Source organism: Saccostrea cucullata, unplaced genomic scaffold, assembly GCF_032062105.1.
Source record: "Saccostrea cucullata isolate Sc308-1 unplaced genomic scaffold, CSIRO_AGI_Scuc_v1 ctg2591, whole genome shotgun sequence".
Taxonomy (NCBI): Eukaryota; Metazoa; Mollusca; class Bivalvia; order Ostreida; family Ostreidae; genus Saccostrea; species Saccostrea cuccullata.
In genome coordinates, this window is record NW_026918758.1 from 92,303 (window position 1) to 117,808 (window position 25,506).

Genomic DNA, 25,506 nt, shown 5'->3' on the forward strand with positions numbered 1-25,506 from the left:
ATCAACTACCTGGTTTGTAATTTGTCTGACAACAAGTAAAATCCTTAACTTTACGAACAAACTCTGAAAAGGTTATTATGTCTTTTCTTGTATCAACATTCTAATCCTGTGACCAACGAAGATAAAACCAGAAAGTTTCAAAACTGACACCACAAACCATTGAACCTAAGCCGTCTGAATGAAATTATACATCTTTTTAGGATTCCCATTCTGACTCTGGAAATAGTGTAGAACTATTAACTTCACTAAGAAATGTTAACCAGATTTGAAGATCACTATGCATTTCTCTGGAAAGCCTTACCAAGTGATGCGACTAATAGTAACACCAAACATTTAACCATATGATTTAATCTGAACATGTAAAATTCTACCTGCCGGCAAGGCCTTTGTAACTAAAGCTTAGCCTAATGAGCCAAGACTGAAAGACCGAAGCCGCCTTAATGTAATCTAAGATTTCCACTGAATTTCAAGTATTTCTTTTTGTAAATTGAATGATTACCGACTTTATACCTAAACCTAAGAACACTATGTATGTTGTTGGACTAGAATTTACCTCTGAAATATGAACATGAATATGAAATATTTTGAAAGGAAATAATAAAATTTTACCTTTGTTTGTACCATGAGCTCTAGCAAATAATAAAATCATGTAGTAATGAAAAACATTTTTAAAGTTGATGCTATACTCTTTCACCCTTTGTAAAAAACTGGATTTTTTTTTTGAAATAATTAATGCAAACATATTTAATATGGCACAATCCATCAGTAACATTTGTGAACATCATATTTAACAAACATTTAAAACCAAGAAGACAAAAATTTCAGGTATGACTGGTAACAGCCTGAACTCATTTGAAATATCCATTTTCCATAGTTATGCATAATTTGTACCATATAAAATGTATATAAGTTTTTGTACTATATATGCTAACAGCTTGACTGGAAGATAAATAATTAATTGAGGAAATTTTGGGATTAACGAACTCATAAAGTTATACTCTTTCCATGTGGAGCAGATATATTGGTGATTACCTCCAACTTTGAAATGGTGGGGCATCAAATGGACCCATTATTATGCGACCTAGTTCATGCAATTTCTTTGTTCAGTTTAGCAAATAATTCATCTTTATGTTCCAATGCTGAAACCATATTTTTGCAAGATATTAAAACCCACCCTGATGGACCATCATAGTTCAATGAGAAACTGAATATAAATCATGTAAAATTTGTAACATTGATTGGAATGAAACCTACATCAAAATATGGGGAGGCCATGGGTCATTATTGCCTAAGAGGCCTTTATAAACTGGGTGTCAGATTGGGATTGATATCTTATTGATGAAAGACAATGCGAGTCGACCCTTCAGGAGAGCACAAATTCGCCTGGGGGCTAGTGAATTGTAATGGTGGGCAAGTGAAATTTTATCCATTTGCCCGAGGGCAAGTGACTCAAAATTCAAATCAATATGTAAGACAGATATAAAGCTGGTCATAGTGACTTGCATATTGTACTCAATATTTGTCTCTCTTCTTAAAAAATATTCATAAATATAAATACAGTATTATAGTTTATAGTAGGGCAAGCAAAAATTGGGTAGGGCAAGTGTTTAGGTTTTCCAAACAAAACTACATTATACTGTTTATTGAACGCCTAAATCTAAAGTGAATGTCAAATTCTCCCACCAAGTGTTGTTGACTGAAGCCCCTAGCCTTATTAGACTGATATACATATAATGCCTTGAACACATTAATTTCTTCAATCTTTAAACACAAGCAGTTGCTTAATTTAACCAGCTAGATATAACTGCATTATAACTTCATCTGCTGGATCCAACTGCAATATTAACTTAGCAAGAAATATATAATCATTAATGTTCCAAAATTTTTCCTTGTTGTAAGAGTATGCAGGGATTTATCAGTACCTTCTCATACGCTGAAATTAGGCCCCATGCCAAATTGAAAATATTTTTTTTTATTTAATTTGGAAGTTTTATTCCTGACCCAATTGGTAAACAATGGTTTTACATTTAATTATCTTGAAGAAAAAAAAGCAATATTGTCTGTAATTTTATATATAGATATCCAACTCATTTAACAAAGTTACAGTTACAACATATGTTTAAAAACATTGCAATAGTGTCGTCATCTTTTCATCCGAATTTCCTTGTTTTTTCTATGAATGGTGATATTGTGTAATTATACCATATAAATAAATTATTTATCCGAGGGTCTTGCTACACGTGCAGGGGTCTGGCCTAAAGCGATTTCATATTGCCTCTCCTTCAGGAACCATCACTCTCAAGTCAATAACATCGTTCTTGCAAATAATTATAAAACCGACAGAATTTTTCTTATTACTTATCATGCTTATTATTGATATTTAAACATGCATTCATTGAAACAAGAATTGAAAGTAAAATTTTCTTGTTTTACATGACCATTTTTTGAAGAATTAGTCGATAGATTTTAAACAAATTCATACAACATGAATAAACATGATAACTTTACGCTATTTTCATACTTAAATTTCTTCGATTGATAAAATACTTGCCGATGGCACTTGATTATTTTTCTTAACACCATTGATTTCGTCTGCACTGAACAAGATGGGAAGTTGAAAAGACCAAGCACATGCGCATCAAAGCTCAAGTATTATTGACCCTAGAACCGTAACGATAGAACCGCATAATTCCGGAAAACGGTTTGCACTTTGTAGCTATTTATAATCTCAAAAAACAAAGCCATAAACGGCCTTCTCAATAACTGTATTTATCTTTTAGGGATAAATCTGATTATTGTGTTTATTACCAGGTAATTAGTGATTTTGTTACAGTAGACAATATCAATAAGAGATGGTACATCACATTATAATAAATGTGACCGTTTAAATTTATACACAAGGTCAGGCCAAATACATTGTCATTTTCCTTGATTTTAAATGTTTTTCCAATTAAGGAATGTCTGCTTTTATAATCTTAGACTAAATGTTTTTATTTTAGTGTAAAAGGAAAATATCAAATAGGTATACATGTAACAAACAATACTCCCAAATAAAGTAAAATAATTGAACTGAAATAGTTATAGACTTTCGAATTTTCTCTATTTTTCTTAAATGTCGGGGAAAATTAATTATTTTTAGCTCACCTGAGCCGAAGGCTCAAGTGAGCTTTTCTGATCACATTTTGTCCGTCGTCCGTCCGTCTGTCTGTCTAGCTGTCTGTCTGTCTGTCCGTCCGTCAGTCTGTACACAGCCAATTGTGCCTAACGTTAATTTAGTGTTAATCTCAATTAACATTAAATTAACGTAAGTTTGATGTTAGTTTAATATTACTTTCGTGTTAAGTTAACATTAAAAAGGTTAACATTAAATTAACGTTAACTTTTAACGTTAATTTAACTTAACATTAATTTCATGTTAATTTTTAACGTTAATTTAACTTAACATTAATTTCATGTTAATTTTTAACATTAAATTAACATTAAATTTTTAAGTGAGCTTGGGTTCTGTTTTAAAAAACTAGAACCAAAATATTAACATTAGATTAACGTAAATTAGTTAATGTTAATTTCATGTTAATGTGAATTTAACGTTAATTCTGTAATATTAATTTCATGTTAATTAGAAAAACACGAGATTAATGTTACTATTCAAATTTTAGACCTAACTTCAAACAATACTTGCCAATCATTTTAGTGACAATTAATTAATAATTAAGATGTCCATATGTGGATACTCAAAACCGCCGGGGTTGGGGGTTGGCGGTTGAGGGGGGGGGGGGGGTATTGGCACTTGTGTCGGAAATAAATTTTTAACCCCAATATATTAAGATAACAGTTGAGTTAATATTATACCATAGGTTCAAAAAGTATTTCCGACACAAGTGCGTGTGTGTTTGTGTAAGGTTGTGTTACACGTGTGTGTTTGGGAAAGGGGGTGCTCTAACTGTTAGCACCCTCTTCACCTCATCCATTTTTAGCTCACCTGAGCCGAAGGCTCAAGTGAGCTTTTCTTATCACATTTTGTCCGTCGTCCGTCCGTCCGTCTGTCCGTCCGTAAACTTTTCACATTTTCGACTTCTTCTCAAGAACCACTGGGCCAATTTTAACCAAACTTGGTACAAAGCATCCTTGGGTGAAGGGGAGTTTAAATTGTTAAAATGAAGGGCCAAGTCTCCTCCAAAGGGGAGATAATCAAGAAAAGACAAAAATAGGGTGGAGTCTTGAAAAAATCTTCTTCGCAAGAACCACTGGGCCAGAAAAGCTGAAACTTATATGGAGGCATCCTGGGGTAGTGTAGATTCTAAATTGTTCAAATCGTGACCCCCGGGGGTTGGGCAGGGCCACAATAGGGAATCAAAGTTTTACATTGAAATATATAGGAAAAAACTTAAAAAATCTTCTTCTCAAGAACCAGTAGGCCAGAAAAGCTGAAACTTATGTGGAAGCATCCTGGGATAGTGAAGATTCTAAATTGTTCAAATCGTGACCCCCGGGGTTTGGGCGGGGCCACAATAGGGAATCAAAGTTTTACATTGAAATATATAGGAAAAAACTTTAAAAATCTTCTTCTCAAGAACCACGGGGCCAGAAAAGCTGAAACTTATGTGGAAGCATCCTGGGATAGTGTAGATTCTAAATTGTTCAAATCATGACCCCCGGGGGCTGGGCGGGACCACAATAAGGAATCAAAGTTTTACTTAGAAATATATAGGAAAAATTTTAAAAATCTTCTTCTCAAGAACCATTGGGTCAGAAAAGCTGAAACTTATGTGGAAGCATCCTGGGATAGTGTAGATTCTAAATTAAACAAATTGTGACCCCCAGGGGTTCGGTGGGGCCACAATAAGGAATCAAAGTTTTACATAGAAATATATAGGAAAATTCTTTAAAAATCTTCTTCTCAAGAACCAGTGGGCCAGAAAAGCTGAAACTTATGTGGAAGCATCCTGGGATAGTGTAGATTCTAAATTATTTAACTCGTGACCCCCAGGGGTTGGGCGGGGCCACAATAAGGAATCAAAGTTTTACAAAGAAATATATAGGAAAATTCTATAAAAATATTCTTCTCAAGAACCAGTGGGCCAAAAAAGCTGAAACTTATGTGAAAGCATCCTAGGGTAGTGTAGATTCTAAATTGTTCAATTCATGACCCCGGTGGGTAGGACGGGGCCATAATTTGGAATCACAATAGGTTATTACAAGGGGGAAATCTGGTAAAGAACAGCATGGTCAAAGCTACTCAGGTGAGCGATGTGGCCCATGGGCCTCTTGTTTTTCATACATTCTTAAAAAAGTAAATTATCTAGACTTAGATTATAAGCTCTATGTCTATCTTTCAAAATGTCAACTTGGATTTGGATTTTTTCCGGCTAAAAATGGTCCGTGGCTTTTATCAGGATCGGTTTTATTTTTATCGGACGAAACTGTACGTCATGTTTGACGTCATCAGCTGAAATTGAAAACACAGGGAAGAAGGATTTATCAAGTCTCTGTTAAAAGTAAGTATTTTGTAGTCTTTTAATATTACGTTTTTGAGAGTTTCATAATTTCAGAGGTCCCTAAATGTTTGAACTTTATGTACAGCAACATAACGCATAATTGCAAATATTTGTCAGTTCTTGCCCCTTACTGTACTATAGGTGGCGCATGACACGCTAAGGTTCATATTTACTTCCGGTTTCGATTCGATTTCGCTTAGTCACTAAACTATTTTGAAAGTTCGTCAAAATAAACATCCAATGCCTACTTGCTGTTGCGTGCCTGGTTGCTCCACGAGAGGAGGATTAAGTTTCCCAAAGGACGAGAAGATAAAAAAGCTGTGGATTCGAGCCATTCGAAGAAACGATGACGATATTACGTATAAATATTGGACGCCACAGCCATTCAGTGTTGTGTGCCACAAACACTTCCGTGAGGAAGATTTTACCTGCGAAACACAGCACGGTTAGTAAGATTATATGACTTCATTTGTAGTTGCATTTAAATATTTTATCAATTAATAATAATTTGTCTGTAAATCATAACAGCTGTGAAATAATAACGCGACGGACACACAACTTCACAAGAGAATTTTGAAACGTGTATAACAAAATCAAATAGTTTTAAATATACAGCGAAAGTGAAAGACTTCATTAATTTTTTCCCTTAAATGACAAGCCATACTGAGAAATTGGGCAGAAAGATAATTTAATGCTTTTATCAGTTTATATCATATGCAGACCTTATCAAAGCATATTGATGATATTGACAACAATATTTTATTTACTTTTGTTACACATGTTCATAGTTGACACTGAAACGAATCGCTGAAACAGCTGATATGACAAAGAATTTAATTTTTTTTTTCATTTTCTCATTTGCATGATGTGTTACTTATTATCTCCATTTATTTTTTCATGTTGACAAGTGCTTTTCTTTTCCATTCCCAGCGCAGTATCTGGATATTAAACGGTTTGATATTATCAAAATATGCGATGGAGTGGTCAAACTTGTGAAATATATATTGAAAAATACCAAGTTTGCTATTTCATGGCTATTTTGTTATGTCATAATTCATCAAGATGTTTCAAGGAATTAGAGTCATTCTACAGTCATGCTCTCTTGGAAGCTCCTGATGAGTGGATGAGGAAGACACCATTGGACACGATAAGCATTACAATACATATATCTTTAATATTAGTTTTTATCTGATTGAATTGAAATATTTTAACATCTCTGAAATATCTGAAATCTGAAATATCGTCTTTTTCCTCCGAAACATTTTTATTATTAAGGTCACAATAATTTTTTTTTATAATTTGATAGGCACTGAGCCACTAAGGAGGCAAAGAAAACCTGAGGCAGTCCCCTCCATTTTCCCCTGGACCAAGTCGCCATCTATTAATTTTGATGAGAGGAGCAAAAGAGTAGTGGCCCGCCGTGCCAAAATGGAGAAAGGCGACCATGAAAATTCAGAAATGGTTTCAGATGATTGCAATGTTTATGAAGTGGGCAACAGTGTAGAAGTGGAGGATGAAAAGTTTTGCCCTAGTGATATTAATAATATTGATATAAGTGCTACTGTTGCACCTCTTTTTATAGATTCGTCAAGTCAAACAGCAAAATTGCCAATCATGTGTATTGAAAATTTCATGTATGATGATGAAGGCATCATGTTTTATACAGGGTTGAGTTCCTACACAGACTTTTTACATGTACTGTATAGTCTTGGTGAAGCAGCCTTTCATCTCAATTATGTTTATAATCAGGTTCAAAATATGTCCATTGAAAATCAGCTCTTTTTGACACTGATTAAGTTGAGGCAACATAAGCCCAATTTTGAATTAAGTAGATTATTTTCAATATCACAAACAACTGTTGAGAATATTTGGATTACTTGGGTGAACTTTATGTCGAGACAGTGGAGGGAACTGAATTTCTGGCCGGAAAAAGATCTGGTCACCTTTTTCTCTCCATCTGATTTTTACAGTAAATTCCCCTCTACACGAGTACTACTTGATGGAACAGAAATTCCTGTAAAGAAACCTAAACCCCCCATTGCCCAGCAAGCAACCTTCTCTACGTATAAAAATAGAAATACTGTCAAAGTACTCGTAGGCTCAACTCCAGGGGGTTTAATTTCATATGTGTCACCTGCTTATGGAGGGTCTGCTAGTGACAGACAGCTTGTTGAACGGAGTCCTTTGTTAAGTGCTGACTTATTTGAACCTGGCGATTCTCTTATGGCAGACAAGGGATTCAATGTACAAGATTTATTTGCTCCCAAAGACGTAACCGTAAACATTCCATCATTTTTTAAACAAAAAAACAGAATGTCTGGAAAGACAGTTTTGCGTGATCGCAAAATCTCTAGCAAAAGAGTTCATATTGAGCGGCTGATAGGGTTAGGAAAGACATACAAAATTCTGAAAACACCCTTAAATACAACTGAGACAAAATTGGCCAGTGAAATTTTATTTGTATGTTTCACACTGTGTAATTTCAAAAAATGCATTGTTCCCAAACATGCATAATGTTGTGTTCAATGAAAATGAATAAGCTGATTGGTTCACAGAGTCATACCAAACTATTAAATATATTAGAACATTTTTATTGGGAAGTTTTGACACTTTGTTAATAAAATTTTATACAAACTGGTTGAAAAAAAAATCACATGCCTATGTAATGAACTTCTTTACTGATAACAAGGTGGTGAAAATTAATTTACATTTTGTGCATTATTCTTACATAATACCCTAATATAACCCATAAACTTGGAGATGTCAGTTTATTTATTGATTTAAAAATTCTCAGTTAGTTGCAAGTATCTGTATAGCTAAAGTCTTAAAACTGGTTGCATAATCATATGAATAGATCTACATGTATTGAGGTACATGTACAATGAACACATAGAGTATAGGTATCAATGTATGAACATGTAACCAATGTAAATTTCTATGTACAACATAAAAAATGCTTATGTGTGGCAGTGCCTGAAGGTCCATTCATGTCATAGTTAACAACTTCAAAAATTTAGTTCATTTTGTTGTCATGGTAATAAAAGTTCTTAAGAACAGCAGTCTTGAAGTATGTGTCAAAAAATGAAATTAATTTCTGCAACATTCTGTCAATGAATGTTTGGTCTCTTTGAATTGAGATAACTTTGAGATCTTTCAATGTGTAAACAACTAAATAACAGCATGTTCTGTTTGAACAGAAGAGTTGCCCTTGAATTTGATAGAAGTAGTCATGAGTATTGTCTAGCTCTAAACATCCATCAACATTTTGTAAATAGGAGACAGTTTCCTCTGATATTTTGCTGTATTTTGCATTGTAGGGGCATTTAACTTCAATAAGTGTACTTTGGTCCAAGATGGCATCAGGTGAAGAAGCAATAAAAGGATGCAACTTTGAAACAAATATTCCACATTTTGAGGTTTTAACATTAAATTTTTCCTCAAACTTTTTTATCGCCACTGACTCATAACACCTACCATGCAAAATAGCTGGTACACGAATTTCAGGCACATGCTTAGTTAAATTTTCAGCCAGTTTTGAAAAATCAGTTTTATCAGTAGCCTTGCAAACTCGACCAAAGTTAGATGAGTGAATTCTCTTTCGTCTTTCATTACGCCAGATGGTGCTTTTGCTTTGTCCCCGTGTTTGCTCTTCTAACTTGACAATATCTTCATCTGAAATTTTTGTTATATTCATGTTTTGTAACCATATGTATGACAAAGGATGACTGAAATAGTCATGATCTTTTTCTAACCCAATGGTGTTTGCTAGTGGGAAGATTTGTGAGACAGCCAAATCACTAATGTTAGGATGATTTACCCAGACATTTCTGAAGGTATCAGGGTATCCAGGCATATTCCGATATGCCCTGGGTCGTGGATCGTAACTGACATCCACTTCACCTGCTAAAGGCAAGTCATTTGCTTTAATTGGACTGCCTTTGTATACTTTAGTGTGATGGAAAGTTTGTAGGTTCTGCGTACATGTCTCCTCTGTGACAATGTCTAGACTTTTACTGAACATTTGTAAACCGAACAATACCACACACACGCTTGCACGCAGCAGTTGGGCCCATACCCGCAGCACACTCACACTGACTTTCAACAATACACCCATCCATATCAACACACACATCCACTTTATATGACACACTCTTCTTCATCTGTGCCTTGCATTCTGCCTTGATGTAGTAAAAGTTGTTTTCAGCACAGAGTCTCACATACTTCAGAAACTTGCTCTCATATATGTACATCACATTGCTATCAACACTTTTGTTCATTCTTTCTAGGTATGCTTTCACTGCCTCTTCTCTCACTTCCACTATCTGTGTATCTTTGTTAATATCTTTAAACTTTTCATAACAAGGAACTTGCATACAATATTCTCTCTCTACTCTTTCTGTAGCACCAAAATTTGCATTCCTGTCATATGCTTGAAGTCTGAAATATGTTGAAGGGGAACACTTGTGAATGTATGTATAGATATAACTTACAATTAAAAAACTAAACTGTTACATATTTTTATATGTACTGCAATCAGAGACATATTTTATTTGTTATACCTTTAAAAATTTGTTCCTATACAAATCTATACGAAAAAAAGTCTAACATTTTTAATGTTTTGCTGAGCGGGCATAAAAAATTGATGTTGGACCGCTCGGAGAGATGTTGGACCGCTTACGTCACAGAATGGGCGGAGCTTAATCTCATTTTCATTCGTTGGTATTAAACAGTGACAGACCTGATGTTACATCACTGAATATAATACAAAATACATGTATGTCAAAAAAATGAAATGAAAGGTATAACAAAACATTTATTGACTGAGTCCTCGGGCAAAATGCGTTTTGTCGATCCTCGAACCAAACTGTCTGCCTTCGGCCTAACGGCCTCAGGCAGACAGTTTGGTCCTTGGGTCCGACAAAACGCATGTTGCCCTCGAACTCATTCAATAAATGTATAATGTCTCTGACTGCAATAGTTACATGTATATGGTTTAAACAGAGGTTTCTCATCCATGATTCTTTCTCTCACTCTCTCTCTCTCAGGCCTAATTTTTTTTTTACTTTGGGGCCTATACTAGGTGATAGGCAGTGCAGTCAGGTAACAGTAAATTTATAAAAAGTTTTAAACGTCAAGCGCCTGTAAGCTAAGCCTACATAATTCTAAGAATGGTCTTTTTCGTTCTATACAACATATGTAACTTAAATGCATCATGTTACTAACATTTACCAGTTATACAGTGCAGGCCTATTATGTTACAAATATTGTATATAACTAAAAAGTCCACTCTTAATTGAATTATTTATGTTAGCGAAGCCAAAGGCTCTTTACGTTTTAAACTTTTTATCTGCATTGATAAAATTCAACTATAAAGGTTTAAAACGTAAAGAGCCTTTGGCTTCGCCTAATAGAGATTGACAATGACATGCGTCAAAAAACTGACTCAGACTGACATTGAAATAAAAATGTAGACAGTATAAATTGTAATTAATCTCGCAAAAGTCTACACGAAATATGCTTTTGAAGAACTTTTATTGAAATTATAAAGAATATCAGGTACCGATAACGTCTTAATCACGATTCCGTGTTCGACAGAGAAAATTATGGTTAAGAAGATGCCCGCAAGTATTACCTTTCAACCAATTCTCTTTTGCGGCCGGAAATGCGAGCATTTCGTTTCCGTAGCTCTTTTCTAAGTGTGGGTAAATCCCACGATCCGTAATCAGCCATTATATCTACAAAATCTAATCAAAATAGCAAGATATTACAAGGTCGCAATTACGTCGACACTCTCTAAAATTGAAGGTACGAATAGTCATGAACTTAAACGTGTCATGCGCCACCTATAATTCAGGGACGATAATGTGCAGTTTTATTTGCAATTACTCAACAGTCCTTGCAGGCTACTATGTCACTAGGCTGTGAACGACGTGCCAGATCTCTGCTATGTTGGATATTTGTATATATCAGCATTACTATTTTTATTAGGTCTATTTATTGTTCAGTTGGTTAAATTTGTTTGAACACTGAAGCCTCCGGTACAGCTGTACTGCCGCCCTACGTACGATACGGAGAAAATTCGAAAGTGAAAGTAGAAATCGTGTACAAGTTAACAATAACCATCTCGAAGTTGAAGTTAAACATGCAATGTGAGCGATGTTTTCCCTGATTCTAACAGTTCATCTTAATTGGTTTCATCATTATCGAGGAAAAAAACCCCGATTTGATATTTATTTTTATTGTATTTTAAACAGCTGGAACTCGGTATCACATCTGACTCGCACTTCTGAAATGGATCAAATCGGACTTTGTCGTCGAGACTCGGAAGAACCCAGCTGCCTAAATTATAATGCCAGTGGAACACAAAACAGGTATTGAAAGTGGAACAAAATGTAAACAATTCTCACAGTATTGAGTAAATTTAATGACAGTGAAATTTACATTCACACACCCAACTGATTTTTTAAAATACCAGTTAAGTACTTGTCACTAGGCCTACTTGACACTTGTCAATATTTTGTTCAGAAATATTTTATAAGCATTAAAAATTTATTAAATCAAGATTTTTTCTTTTACTGCATATTACAGAAAAGATACTTGTATGCAAGACATGGAGAAAAGAGCAGACTACAGCCTCTATATACCATTCCTTGGTGCCTCCTTGAATTGATGTTTTTCAGGATAACCATGCAGGAATAAAGGTTATTTATGAAATAGTACATACATAGTGTATTCATAATTTTCATTTAGAAAAATTTTATAACTTGATCTAGAGTTTATGCTAAAGAGACAAATTTAAAGTCAAGTTGCTTTCACTGTACTAAAAGTTTGCTTTGAATCAGACACTGCACATAATATCATATATGTTGAAAATATTACATTTCAAATAAATGATTTTTAATTATTTTTTTTATAATTGTAGGTTAACTCAGTATAAAGTCTTGCTGACATGAACATGATAATCACAAGAAAGTGAATATATTTCATCACCTTAAGCAATCTTCAAAATACCAGGTAAAGTGCATTTTTTCTGAACACATATCAAATATTTAAAACCATTTAATATGTCACCCCTAAATTTTTTTGAAAGTATACTGGAAACACAATGTCTGTTTGCCAGTCTCACTGTTTAGTAATATATATATAAAATACATGGTTACTGTCTTGAAATATAAGCGATATTTGGGCGAGGGTAAGAAAACGTGATAGAGGGCAAGGCTTGCCGAGCCCTCTTACGTTTTCGACCCGAGCCCAAATATCGCTTATATTTCAAGACAATTATCATGTATTTTGTTTATCCTGCAACATATTCGTTACATTTGAACGTTCAAAACTAGCTATTTTCGACAGATTTAGGCACATCTCTGCAGTGGAAACTGTGACACCATGGAGTAAACATGCAGTATACGTGACGTCACAATGCTTTTCAAACGTCGGAATACATGCACGAGGCTTTATTAGGGCAATGACCGGATAAAGCTTTGGTTTATTAGGTTACCTTTATTAGGTCAGTGCAAGGGGTGGTTGCAGGATAAATGGAAGTATATAGTTTTTAGATACTAGTAGCTTTTTAGTTCACCTGAGCTGAAAGCTCAAGTGAACTTTTCAGATCACATTTTGTTCGGCGTCTGTCTGTCCATCTGTTAACTTTTCACATTTTCAACTTCTTCTGAAGAACCACTGGGCCAGGAAAGATGGAACTTAAATGGAAGCATCCTCAGATAGTGTACTTTAAAGCCTCTTCAACCCGGGAGGGGGGGGGGCACAATGGACTTTCAGTCTTGCTAAAGAAATAAGGTATTTTTAAACATCTATTCGGATATAAATATCGGTTGGTCATGACTCATAAGATTAAATTCCATAAAGCCTGAGGGGCTTTATAATGAATTTAATCTCGTACCAACCTGTATTTAGCCCGTTGGATGTTTAAAAATGATACCATATTACTTATATTTACATTTGTGACTTATTCATACTTTATATTTGCCTGATCACGCTGTTTGTGGCTTTTGCAAAATGCATTATTTTTCAAAACCAATGGCATGTATACAAGACACTGAATGCGTGTCGACCCTTTATGACGTCACTGAGAAATTCCGTTGAACATTTATCGATACGCACATCTATCACCTCTTGACCCCTGTAGTGTAGATTCAAATTTGTTCCCAAGTTTTATATAGGAATGCATAGGAAAAACCTTTTTAAAATCTTCTCCGAACTTATGTGGAATCATCCTCAGGTAGTGTAGATTCAAGTTTGATCAAATCATGACCCCCGGGGGTTGGATTGGGCCACAATGGCCGACCAAAATTTTACATAGGAATGCATAGGAAAAACCTTCTTCAGAACCATTAGGACAGGAATGATTAATCTCATGACGTGGTGTGGAAGCATCCAAAGGTACTAAATGTAGATTCAATTTGTTCAAATCATGACCCCGGGGTTAGGGTGTGGCCACAATGAGGGATCACAGACTTGCATAAGAATACATAGGAAAAAGAATCTCCAGAACAGAAAAAAATTGTTTTGTCGAATTGACATGATCTGCAAGTAGTAAAAATTTATATTTATTCAAATAATGCCCCGGGGATTGTGGGTTAGCGAGGGGTCACAATGGGAGATCAGGTAATGTGTTGGAAAAATCTTTAAAAATCTTCTTTTCAAGTATGGCAAAATAATATATGTATGCTGTATTGTAATAGTGACCTTTTCAAGTAATAGAAAATTCAAATCCCCCTCCCCCCAATAAGTATAAAGTAAACTTCTCAATACTTAACTGATCTGTTTTTTTTAGCTAGCCCATGTGCTCAGGTAAGGGATGTGGCCAATAGACCTCTTGTTTCATTCATTATATTTTAGACAAATTTGAGTTGTTAATGTATTGCTGAAGTATTTTTATGTGCCCGGATCGATAGATCCCGGGCGTATATTGTTTTTGTCCTGTCTGTTTGTCTGTTTGTCTGTCTGTCTGTTGTCAACTTTAACCTTCGCCAAAACTTTTGAACCATAAGAGATAGAGACTTCATATTTGGTATGCTTACTCCACTAATAAAGTTCTTTCAAATGACATCAAGGTCAATGACCTTGTGACCTTGACTGTGACCTATATGCTAAAAATAGCTTTTTCAACTGTTTGTCATAACTTTTGAACCATAAGAAATAGGGACTTCATATTTGGTATGCATACCCCACTAATAAAGCTCTTTCAAATGACATCAAGGTCAATGACCTTGTGACCTTGACTGTGACCTATATACTAAGAATAGCTTTTTCCACTTTTTGCCATAATTTTTGAACCATAGGAGATAGGGACTTTATATTTAGTATACATACTCCACTAATTAAGTTCTTTCAAACAACACCAAGGTCAATGACCTTGACTGTGACCTATATACTAAAAATAGCTTTTTCGAACTTTGTTGACGCCGGGCGCATAGTGTTTCACAAACACATCTTGTATTTTCATATAATTATTATAATATGAATGTATTTGCCTCTCTTATTTTTCAGATTGGAAAAAGAAAGAAGATTTGTAGCATTGTATTGAATATGCCTGATTAAAAGTATTAATAGATGAATTGGTGTTTTTCTCTTTTCTTCAGAAAATTTGAAATCGGAGGCAATGCTCAGAATTTTAGAGATTTTGTTGAAAGAGCTGATGGGTCCCTTTATCCTTTTGGATATATTCAAATTGAAAAGAAAGTGACACCATGGATGAAGTCAACATGCAAGCCTAGCTTTCTGCAGTGCTACAAGGAAAAGTGCAAAATTGATGAGCTTCTGGTGTACCTTTAGAGAAATAATTATGATTACATGTAGTATCAGTTAAGCTTCTGCTATGATGCAAGAACATGTATTTTTCTGGAAGAATAGGAAGGAAAATTCCAAAAAATACGCACACAATTTATATGCATTTTAACGTTAAATTAGTGTGAATTAATTAACGTTAATTTAACGCTTAACGTTAATTTAACATGAAAATAATGTTAAATATTTAACGTTAAATTAACGTTCAATCGAGCTTATACATGAATTTAACGTTAAAAAATTAACGTTAATTTAATGTTATTTTCATGTTAAATTAACGTTAAGCGTTAAATTAACGTTAATTAATTCACACTAATTTAACGTTAAAATGCATATAAATTGTGTGCGTATTTTTTGGAATTTTCCTTCCTATTCTTCCAGAAAAATACATGTTCTTGCATCATAGCAGAAGCTTAACTGATACTACATGTAATCATAATTATTTCTCTAAAGGTACACCAGAAGCTCATCAATTTTGCACTTTTCCTTGTAGCACTGCAGAAAGCTAGGCTTGCATGTTGACTTCATCCATGGTGTCACTTTCTTTTCAATTTGAATATATCCAAAAGGATAAAGGGACCCATCAGCTCCTTCAACAATATCTCATAAAATTCTGAGCATTGCCTCCGATTTCAAATTTTCTGAAGAAAAAAGAAAAACACCAATTCATCTATTAATACTTTTAATCAGGCATATTCAATACAATGCTACAAATCTTCTTTCTTTTTCCAATCTGAAAAATAAGAGAGGCAAATACATTCATATTATAATAATTATATGAAAATACAAGATGTGTTTGTGAAACACTATGCGCCCGGCGTCAACAAAGTTCGAAAAAGCTATTTTTAGTATATAGGTAACAGTCAAGGTCATTGACCTTGTTGTTGATTGAAAGAACTTAATTAGTGGAGTACGCTTACTAAATATGAAGCCCCTATCTCCTATGGTTAAAAAATTATGGCAAAAAGTGGAAAAAGCTATTTTTAGTATATAGGTCACAGTCAAGGTCACAAGGTCATTGGAACTTGATGTCATTTGAAAGAGCTTTATTAGTGGGGTATGCATACCAAATATGAAGTCCCTATCTCTTATGGTTCAAAAGTTATGACAAACAGTTGAAAAAGCTATTTTTAGCATATAGGTCATAGTCAAGGTCACAAGATCATTGACCTTGATGTCATTTGAAAGAACTTTATTAGTGGAGTAAGCATACCAATTATGAAGTCTCTATCTCTTATGGTTCAAAAGTTTTGGCGAAGGTTAAAGTTGACAACAGACAGACAGACAAACAGACAAACAGACAGGACAAAAACAATATAAATACCGGGCACATAAAAATACTTCAGCAATACATTAACAACTCAAATTTGTCTAAAATATAATGAATGAAACAAGAGGTCTATTGGCCACATCCCTTACCTGAGCACATGGGTTAGCTAAAAAAAACAGATCAGTTAAGTATTGAGAAGTTTACTTTATACTTATTGGGGGGAGGGGGATTTGAATTTTCTATTACTTGAAAAGGTCACTATTACAATACAGCATACATATATTATTTTGCCATACTTGAAAAGAAGATTTTTAAAGATTTTTCCAACACATTACCTGATCTCCCATTGTGACCCCTCGCTAACCCACAATCCCCGGGGCATTATTTGAATAAATATAAATTTTTACTACTTGCAGATCATGTCAATTCGACAAAACAATTTTTTTCTGTTCTGGAGATTCTTTTTCCTATGTATTCTTATGCAAGTCTGTAATCCCTCATTGTGGCCACACCCTAACCCCAGGGGTCATGATTTGAACAAATTGAATCTACATTTAGTACCTATGGATGCTTCCACATCACGTCATGAGATTAATCATTCCTGTCCTAATGGTTCTGATTTTTAGAAGGTTTTTCCTATGCATTCCTATGTAAAAATTTTGGTCGGCCATTGTGGCCCAATCCAACCCCCGGGGGTCATGATTTGATCAAACTTGAATCTACACTACCTGAGGATGATTCCACATAAGTTCGGAGAAGATTTTAAAAAGGTTTTTCCTATGCATTCCTATATAAAACTTGGGAACAAATTTGAATCTACACTACAGGGGTCAAGAGGTGATAGATGTGCGTATCGATAAATGTTCAACGGAATTTCTCAGTGACGTCATAAAGGGTCGACACTCATTCAGTGTCTTGTATACATGCCATTGGTTTTGAAAAATAATGCATCTTGCATTTTTTTGCATTTTGCAAAAGCCACAAACAGCGTGATCAGGCAAATATAAAGTATGAATAAGTCACAAATGTAATATATGTATAAGTAATATGGTATCATTTTAAAACATCGAAAGGGCTATAAATACGGGTTGGTACGAGATTAAATTCATGATAAAGCCCTTCAGGCTTTATGGAATTTAATCTTGTGAGTCATGACCAACCGATATTTATATCCGAATAGATGTTTAAAAATACCTTATTTCTTAAGTATATAAGACAGAAAGTCCATTGCCCCCCCCCCCCCCGGTTGAAGAGGCTTTCAAGTACACTATCTGAGATCTGAAGATGCTTCCATTTAAGTTCCATCTTTCCTGGCCTAGTGGTTCTTCAGAAGAAGTTGAAAATGTGAAAAGTTAACAGATGGACAGACAGACGCTGAACAAAATGTGATCTGAAAAGTTCACTTGAGCTTTCAGCTCAGGTGAACTAAAAAGCTACTAGTATATAAAAACTATATACTTCCATTTATCCTGCAACCACCCCTTGCACTGACCTAATAAAGGTAACCTAATAGCTTTTAAAAACTATATACTTCCATATATATTACGTTTGAAAAGCATTGTGACGTCACGTATACTGCATGTTTACTCCATGGTGTCAAACTGCAGAGATGTGTAAATTTCGAAAATAGCTAGTTTTGAACGTTCAAAAAAATATGTTGCAGGGTGACATATTAAATGGTTTTAAATATTTGATATGTGTTCAGAATAAATGCACTTTATCACGTTATTTACCCTCGCCCAAATATCGCTTATATTTAAGACAGTAACCATGTATTTTATATATATATTACTAAACAGTGATGGCAAACAGACATTGTGTTTCAGTATACTTTCAAAAAAATTTAGGGGTGACATATTAAATGGTTTTAAATATTTGATATGTGTTCAGAAAAAAAACCTGGTATTTTGAAGATTGCTTAAGGTAAAATATATTCACTTTCTTGTGATTATCATGTTCATGTCAGCAAGACTTTATACTGAGTTAACCTACAATATAAAAAAAATAATTAAAAATCATTTATTTGAAATGTAATATTTTCAACATATATGATATTATGTGCAGTGTCTGATTCAAAGCAAACTTTTAGTACAGTGAAAGCAACTTGACTTTAAATTTGTCTCTTTAGCATAAACTCTAGATCAAGTTATAAAATTTTTCTAAATGAAAATTATGAATACGCTATGTATGTACTATTTCATAAATAACCTTTATTCCTGCATGGTTATCCTGAAAAACATCAATTCAAGGAGGCACCAAGGAATGGTATATAGAGGCTGTAGTCTGCTCTTTTCTATGTCTTGCATACAAGTATCTTTTCTGTAATATGCAGTAAAAGAAAAAATCTTGATTTAATAAATTTTTAATGCTTATAAAATATTTCTGAACAAAATATTGACAAGTGTCAAGTAGGCCTAGTGACAAGTACTTAACTGGTATTTTAAAAAATCAGTTGGGTGTGTGAATGTAAATTTCACTGTCATTAAATTTACTCAATACTGTGAGAATTGTTTACATTTTGTTCCACTTTCAATACCTGTTTTGTGTTCCACTGGCATTATAATTTAGGCAGCTGGGTTCTTCCGAGTCTCGACGACAAAGTCCGATTTGATCCATTTCAGAAGTGCGAGTCAGATGTGATACCGAGTTCCAGCTGTTTAAAATACAATAAAAATAAATATCAAATCGGTTTTTTTTTTCTCTCGATAATGATGAAACCAATTAAGATGAACTGTTAGAATCAGGGAAAACATCGCTCACATTGCATGTTTAACTTCAACTTCGAGATGGTTATTGTTAACTTGTACACGATTTCTATTTTCACTTTCGAATTTTCTCCGTATCGTACGTAGGGCGGCAGTACAGCTGTACCGGAGGCTTCAGTGTTCAAACAAATTTAACCAACTGAACAATAAATAGACCTAATAAAAATAGTAATGCTGATATATACAAATATCCAACATAGCAGAGATCTGGCACGTCGTTCACAGCCTAGTGACATAGTAGCCTGCAAGGACTGTTGAGTAATTATGCGTTATGTTGCTGTACATAAAGTTCAAACATTTAGGGACCTCTGAAATTATGAAACTCTCAAAAACGTAATATTAAAAGACTACAAAATACTTACTTTTAACAGAGACTTGATAAATCCTTCTTCCCTGTGTTTTCAATTTCAGCTGATGACGTCAAACATGACGTACAGTTTCGTCCGATAAAAATAAAACCGATCCTGATAAAAGCCACGGACCATTTTTAGCCGGAAAAAATCCAAATCCAAGTTGACATTTTGAAAGATAGACATAGAGCTTATAATCTAAGTCTAGATAATTTACTTTTTTAAGAATGTATGAAAAACAAGAGGCCCATGGGCCACATCGCTCACCTGAGTAGCTTTGACCATGCTGTTCTTTACCAGATTTCCCCCTTGTAATAACCTATTGTGATTCCAAATTATGGCCCCGTCCTACCCACCGGGGTCATGAATTGAACAATTTAGAATCTACACTACCCTAGGATGCTTTCACATAAGTTTCAGCTTTTTTGGCCCACTGGTTCTTGAGAAAAATATTTTTATAGAATTTTCCTATATATTTCTTTGTAAAACTTTGATTCCTTATTGTGGCCCCGCCCAACCCCTGGGGGTCACGAGTTAAATAATTTAGAATCTACACTATCCCAGGATGCTTCCACATAAGTTTCAGCTTTTCTGGCCCACTGGTTCTTGAGAAGAAGATTTTTAAAGAATTTTCCTATATATTTCTATGTAAAACTTTGATTCCTTATTGTGGCCCCACCGAACCCCTGGGGGTCACAATTTGTTTAATTTAGAATCTACACTATCCCAGGATGCTTCCACATAAGTTTCAGCTTTTCTGACCCAATGGTTCTTGAGAAAAAGATTTTTTTTAAATTTTTCCTATATATTTCTAAGTAAAACTTTGATTCCCTATTGTGGCCCCGCCCAGCCCCAGGGGGTCATGATTTGAACAATTTAGAATCTAGGCTACCCCAGGATGCTTGCACATAAGTTTCAGCTTTTCTGGCCCACTGGTTCTTGAGAAGAAGATTTTTAAAGTTTTTTCCTATATATTCCTATGTATAATTTTGATTCCCTATTGTGGCCCCGCCCAACCCCCGGGGGTCACGATTTGAACAATTTAGAATCTTCACTATCCCAGCATGCTTCCACATAAGTTTCAGCTTTTCTGGCCCAGTGGTTCTTGAGAAGAAGATTTTTAAAGTTTTTTCCTATATATTTCTATGTAAAACTTTGATTCCCTATTGTGGCCCTGCCCAACCCCCGGGGGTCACGATTTGAACAATTTAGAATCTACACTACCCTAGGATGCTTCCATATAAGTTTCAGCTTTTCTGGCCCAGTGGTTCTTGCGAAGAAGATTTTTTCAAGACCCCACCCTATTTTTGTCTTTTCTTGATTATCTTTGGAGGGGACTTGGCCCTTCATTTTAATAATTTAAACTCCCCTTCACCCAAGGATGCTTTGTACCAAGTTTGGTTAAAATTGGCCCAGTGGTTCTTGAGAAGAAGTCGAAAATGTGAAAAGTTTACGGACGGACAGACGGACGGACGACAGACAAAATGTGATCAGAAAAGCTCACTTGAGCCTTCGGCTCAGGTGAGCTAAAAATGGATGAGGTGAAGAGGGTGCTAACAGTTAGAGCACCCCCTTTCCCAAACACACACGTGTAACACAACCTTACACAAACACACACGCACTTGTGTCGGAAATACTTTTTGAACCTATGGTATAATATTAACTCAACTGTTATCTTAATATATTGGGGTTAAAAATTTATTTCCGACACAAGTGCCAATACCCCCCCCCCCCCTCAACCGCCAACCCCCAACCCCGGCGGTCTTGAGTATCCACATATGGACATCTTAATAATTAATTAATTGTCACTAAAATGATTGGCAAGTATTGTTTGAAGTTAGGTCTAAAATTTGAATAGTAACATTAATCTCGTGTTTTTCTAATTAACATGAAATTAACATTACAGAATTAACGTTAAATTCACATTAACATGAAATTAACATTAACTAATTTACGTTAATCTAATGTTAATATTTTGGTTCTAGTTTTTTAAGACAGAACCCAAGCTCACTTAAAATTTTAATGTTAATTAAATGTTAGAAATTAACATGAAATTAATGTTAAGTTAACTTAACGTTAAAAATTAACATGAAATTAATGTTAAGTTAAATTAACGTTAAAAGTTAACGTTAATTTAATGTTAACCTTTTTAATGTTAACTTAACACGAAAGTAATATTTAACTAACATCAAGCTTACGTTAATTTAATGTTAATTGAGATTAACACTAAATTAACATTAGGCACAATTGGCTGTGTAGTGTAAATATCAAATTGTTAAAATCATGACCCCCGGGGGTAGGGCGGGGCCACAATAGGAAATCCAAGTTTTACATAGAAATATATAGAACAAATCTTTAAAAAATCTTCATCTCAAGAACCACTGGGCCAGGAAAGCTGACACTTATGTGGAATCATCCTTGAATAGTGTAGATATTAAATTGTTATTGTTAAAATCATGACCCCTGGGGGTAGGGCGGGGCCACAATAAGGAATCCAAGTTTTACATAGAAATATATAGAACAAATTTTTAAAAATCTTCTTCTCAAGAACCACTGGGCCAGGAAAGCTAAAAGTTTTTTGGAAGTATCCTTGGGTAGTGTAGATATTAAATTGTTAAAATCATGACCCCCGTGGATAGGGCGGGGCCACAATATGGAATCCAAGTTTTACATAGAAATATATACTAGTAGAACAAATCTTTAAAAATCTTCTTCTCAAGAACCACTGGGCCAGGAAAGCTGAAACTTATATGGGAGCATGGGTAGTGTAGATATTAAATTCTTAAAATCATAAAAGGGAAGGGGGTAGTGGGGCATGATAGGTATAGCAAGAGGGGGAATCTGGTAAGAACTGCATCACCCAAGTTACTCAGGTGAGCGATGTGGCCCATGGGCCTCTTGTTATTTGATTCCTATGTTTATATCCTCAAAAGTGTTCTTCTTTGTTCTTCTTTATCCTATAATTATAGTAGTGCTTGACACGTTATCAAAGGTGGGCACGTTATTAATGAGGACCTTACAGGCGCAGATGCAGGAATATATTCCAGTGTGGGGTCCGGCCCAGCCAAGAAAAAAAAATCAAACTCAGAAATTTGTTAACATGCAAAAAACAGCTCCATTCGTCCAAAACGTGAAAATTCATTACATATACGTGTATGTGTGTGTATGGGGGGGGGGGGGAGGGAGAAGGGGGTACGTTGGTAGGGATAGACTTCTTATGTTTCATACCTACCGGTATTACTTTTCATACCAACTTAACACATGTGTACGTTTTCGAGGGGGAGGGGGATTGCGTTTTCTAGGGGTTGGTTCAAAGTCACTTTTTTCAATTTAATAACTTTGCAAATTCCGGGGGGGGGGGGGGGCTCTAAATCCGCGCAATTTGAAAAGTCCTAAATATAGGGAACCCTAATGCTTCAAATGGAGTCAGAATTTAATAAATATTATGGGTTCTGTTGATGATTATGCCAGGCCATGGGCTAGAAATGAAAAAGAAGACGTTAATTGACACTCTTTCAAAATGAATTCAATGTATCAGATCCATGTTAAAGTTACGTATTAAAAGATTGATGCGTAATATGAAAACCATCTATCCTTCTGTACTCAATAATACAGTAGTGAAAAAAGTATTAGATAGCTTACATGATCAATACGTACTGCTGACAAATCAGGTAACAACATTGTCTTCGTTCGTAAGGCTCATTATATAAATTGTATTTTAGAAGAAATTAGATTTAATTCTAAAAGTGATAATCCTATTTATACTCATAGTTCCCTTTGTAATAAAAAAAAATCTTCAAAATGATATGTTAGTTTTGAATATTTTTATGTCCCAAAGAACCTAAATGAATTTTAACTTCGTATGTAGACGATGAAGTAATATTGTTGCATAAGTTAGGGAAGTTGACGATTGTAAAGATATAATTATCATATTTATCTAAAATCATGGTTAACAGATTACCATTAATGTATTTTTCAAGTAAACTAGTTCTAATTGTAACGGGGACCGTTACAGATGTTCCCCAAACGCTCCCCAACTCCCTTTTTGTGCAAATTTCCTTTAAAACTTTTTTCAATATGCTTAGTATAGCAGGATTTCATGAAAGAATTTTAAAAACTACAATGATATTAACTTTTTGTCATTTAACGCATTGTTCGCAAACGCACGTGCATGCACATGCAAAGTGATCATGACATGTTGTCTAAACCATTAACATATCTTTATATTCCAGAAATCAATAAAAAGTCATAAAAATATAAATGTTACCGTTTTTCAAACATATTGTTCATTTTACGCATTGCGTGTGCGCATGTGCATGCAAGCACGTCCTTGCATTCAATTTTGATAGCAATATTAATTAGGAATCCATAATAGCTATTAATATTCTAAACTTCATCCTGTTTTGTTGAGAAACAAGAAAGATATAGGCATGTAAAGTTTCAGCCAATCACATTGCAGCACACGTGGATTTACGTGCTTTCATGATAATTCTTATATATCATGCTGTAGATCTTCATAATATGTGACTAAGTTCAAAATTTCAGAGGATTATGACGTAAAACAAGAAAGATATTGAGACTTTAGTTTCAGCCATTCAGAGCAAAGCGCACGTGCATGCGCGTAAGATCTTGCAATTTTGACCATGTCATCTTGTCCATACTACTACTTTATTCATGCATTGTGAGTTTCAAAAAATTTCATTAAGAAATATAAAAGTTACGGTTTCATCCATTATCTTGGTAATTTCACATGTTGCACGTGCGCGCTCTTGCCAGCACACGCGCATGTACGTGCTTTCATGAAAATTATTATATATCATGCTGTAGATCTTCATAATGTGTGACTGAGTTCAAAATTTCAAAGGATTATGACGAAAAACAAGAAAGATATTGAGACTTTAGTTTCAGCCAATCAGAGCGAAGCGCACGTGCATGCGCATGAGATCTTGCTATTTGGACCATGTCAACACGTCTATACTACTAATATATACTTATATTATGAGTATGAAAGCATATAATCAAAAAATAGAAAAGTTACGGCTGTATCTATTATTTTGGTCTTTTCACGCGTTGCACGTGCGCGCTCATGCAAGCACGTGCGCGCAAAATGACCTTTGTTCGCCAATCTACATAACATGCCTACTGACCCTAAAAAGGTTTCACCTAAGTCGGACGTGTAGTTTACAAGATCATTCACGGAAAAGATTTTCCCAGGAAGAAGAAAAATAATAATAATAATAATAATAATAATAACTAGAGGAGATCTCGTTGCGAGCAACGAGTAGGTCTTCCGTTCGATTTTTGATACGATCATAAAACAACTTTTAACGAAAAAAATGTTCATATCCATTCCTCAAAACACGTGAAAACACATTTAAGAGTGAAATCTGTTAATTTCAGACAACTTCCGGTCTTTATAATTCACTTCCGGTGTGACCGGAAGTACTTAAAATGACCCATAACTCCTCTCTGAGTGTTAAGGAATCATCCATTATAATTTCGATGAAAAATGCTCATTTTTTGGACTACTTCCGGTTTTGAAGAAATAACTTCCGGTGGACATAATATTACTCGAGACACTCTATTTGCCTCCATAAGAAACATTTACAAAAGAAAAAAATAAAATTTTGCATATTTTTAAACTACTTCCGGTGGACAACGGACGTGACGGCAACGAAAACTTTATACAAAATTCAATAGAGCCTGTCGCAATCTATCATCCCTGAAAGTTTCAAGACTCAATCTCTAGCCGTTTTTGAGAACACTTCCGGACAAAATGACACTTTAAAAAAAGAAAAATGGCCGTATCTCGCGAC

At 34.7% G+C, this 25,506-nt stretch overlaps 1 protein-coding gene and 2 long non-coding RNA genes across 6 annotated transcripts in view; 2 read left to right on the plus strand and 1 right to left on the minus strand.

Moving 5' to 3' along the window:
- Positions 1-25,506, plus strand: part of LOC134270506 (uncharacterized) — a 43,203-nt gene that overhangs the window by 9,345 nt on the left and 8,352 nt on the right. The window lies entirely within an intron of this gene.
- LOC134270514 (uncharacterized) lies at positions 5,431-15,402 on the plus strand. Of its 4 annotated transcripts, none has more exons than XR_009992839.1 (5): positions 5,431-5,498; positions 11,753-11,869; positions 12,087-12,199; positions 12,421-12,512; positions 15,009-15,402. It is a non-coding gene; the product is annotated as an uncharacterized LOC134270514 (long non-coding RNA). The 4 variants fall into 4 exon arrangements; XR_009992841.1 differs by lacking the exon at positions 5,431-5,498 and adding an exon at positions 11,422-11,647 and having other exon boundaries at positions 15,101-15,402; XR_009992842.1 differs by lacking the exons at positions 5,431-5,498; positions 15,009-15,402 and adding exons at positions 11,422-11,647; positions 12,849-13,550.
- On the minus strand, positions 18,477-19,671 carry LOC134270498 (uncharacterized). The gene is made up of 4 exons (XR_009992834.1): positions 19,336-19,671; positions 19,112-19,228; positions 18,784-18,894; positions 18,477-18,563 (listed from the first exon to the last, which is right to left on the minus strand). It is a non-coding gene; the product is annotated as an uncharacterized LOC134270498 (long non-coding RNA).